Source organism: Arachis duranensis, chromosome 10 (genome assembly GCF_000817695.3).
Source record: "Arachis duranensis cultivar V14167 chromosome 10, aradu.V14167.gnm2.J7QH, whole genome shotgun sequence".
Taxonomy (NCBI): domain Eukaryota; kingdom Viridiplantae; phylum Streptophyta; class Magnoliopsida; order Fabales; family Fabaceae; genus Arachis; species Arachis duranensis.
The window spans coordinates 30,054,559-30,056,676 of NC_029781.3; positions in this window are offsets into that span (position 1 = coordinate 30,054,559).

The following is a 2,118-nucleotide window of genomic DNA, read 5'->3' on the forward strand; positions in this document are numbered from 1 at the left end:
TCTTTTTGCTTTGGATCATGACTTTAACAACTCAGTCTCAAGCTTTTCACTTGGACCTGCATGCCACAAGCACATGGTTAGGGACAGCTTGAATTAGCCGCTTAGGCCTGGATTTTGTTTCCTTGGGCCCTCCTATCCATTGATGCTCAAAGCCTTGGATCCTTTTTACCCTTGCCTTTTGGTTTTAAGGGCTATATATTTTTTTTCACCACCCTTTTTTTTACTGCTTTTTCTTGCTTCAAGAATCAATTTTATGATTTTTCAGATTATCAATAACATTTCTCTTGTTCATCATTCTTTCAAGAGCCAACAATTTTAACATTCATAAACAACAAGATAAAAAATATGTACTGTTCAAGCATTCATTCAAAAAATAAAAAGTATTGTCACCACATCAATATAATTAAACTAATTTCAAGGATGAATTCGAAACTCATGTACTTCTTGTTCTTTTGTATTAAAAACATGTTTCATTTAAGAAAGGTGAAGGATTCATGGAATTATTTATAGCGTTAAGACATAGTTACTAAATACTAATGATCATGTAGTAAAGACACAAACATAGGAAAACATGAAGTTCAAAAACCGAAAAACAGAGGGATAAGAACAAGGAAGTTAAGGAATGAGTCCACCTTAGTGATGGTGGCGCCTTCTCTTTGAAGGACCAATGATGTTCTTGAGCTCCTCTATGTCTCTTCCTTGCCTTTGTTGCTCCTCCCTCATAGCTCTTTGATCTTCTCTAATCTCATTGAGAATCATGGAGTGCCCTTGGTGTTCCACCCTTAATTGGTTCATGTCATGACTCAATCCTTCTAGAGAAGTGTTGAGTTGTTCCTAATAGTTGTTTGGAGGAAAATGCATCCCTTGAGCCATCTTAGGGATTTTTTGATGATGAGCTTCCTCATGCGTCTCTTGAGATCCATGGATAGCCTCTCTTGTTTGCTCCATCCTCTTCTTGGTGATGGGCTTGTCCTCTTCAATGAGGATGTCTCCTTCTATGACAACTCCAGCTAAGTAGCATAGATGGCAAATGAGATGAGGAAAAGCTAGCCTTGCCAAGGTGGAGGGCTTTTCAGCTACTTTGTAGAGTTCTAGAGAGATGACTTCATGAACTTCTACTTCCTCTCCAATCATGATGCTATGGATCATAATGACCCGATCCACAGTTACTTCGGATCGGTTGCTAGTAGGAATGATGGAGTGTTGGATGAACTCCAACCATCCTCTAACCACAGGCTTAAGGTCCAGTCTTCTCAATTGAACCGGCTTGCCTTTTGAGTCTCTTTTCTATTGGGCTCCTTCCACACATATGTCCATGAGGACTTGGTCCAACCTTTGATCAAAGTTGACCCTTCTAGTGTAAGGGTGTGCGTCTTCTTACATCATAGGCAAGTTGAATGCCAACCTTACATTTTTCAGACTAAAATCTAAGCATTTCCCCCAAACCATTGTAAGATAATTCTTTGGATACGGGTTCATACTTTGATCACGGTTCCTAGTGATCCATGCATTGGCATAGAATTCTTGAACCATTAAGATTCCGACTTGTTGAATGGGGTTGGTGAGAACTTCCTAGCCTCTTCTTTGGATCTCATGTCGGATCTCCGGACACTCATGTTTCTTGAGCATGAAAGGGACCTCAGGGATCACCTTCTTCTTGGACACAACTTCATAGAAGTGGTCTTGATGGGCTTTTGAGATGAATCTCTCTATCTTCCATGACTCGAAGGTGGAAGCTTTTGTCTTCCCTTTCCTCTTTCTAGAGGTTTCTCCAGCCTTAGGTGCCATCAATGGTTATGGAAAAACAAAAAAGCTATGCTTTTACCACACCAAACTTAGAATGTTGCTCGCCCTCAAGCAAAAGAAGAAAGAATAGATGAAGAAGAAGAAGATATGGAGGAGAGGGAGAGAGATGTGTATTCGGCCAAGGGGAGAAGTATTGATGGTTGTGTGTGAAGAATGAAGGAGTGTTGAGGGGTTTATATAGGAGTGGGAGGGGTATAGGTTCGGTCATTTAGGGTGGGTTTGGGAGGGAAAGAAATTTTGAATTTGAAGGTAGGTGGGTTTTTGGGGAAGAGAGGATGGATGTGAATGGTAAAGAGGTGATGGGGAAGAGAG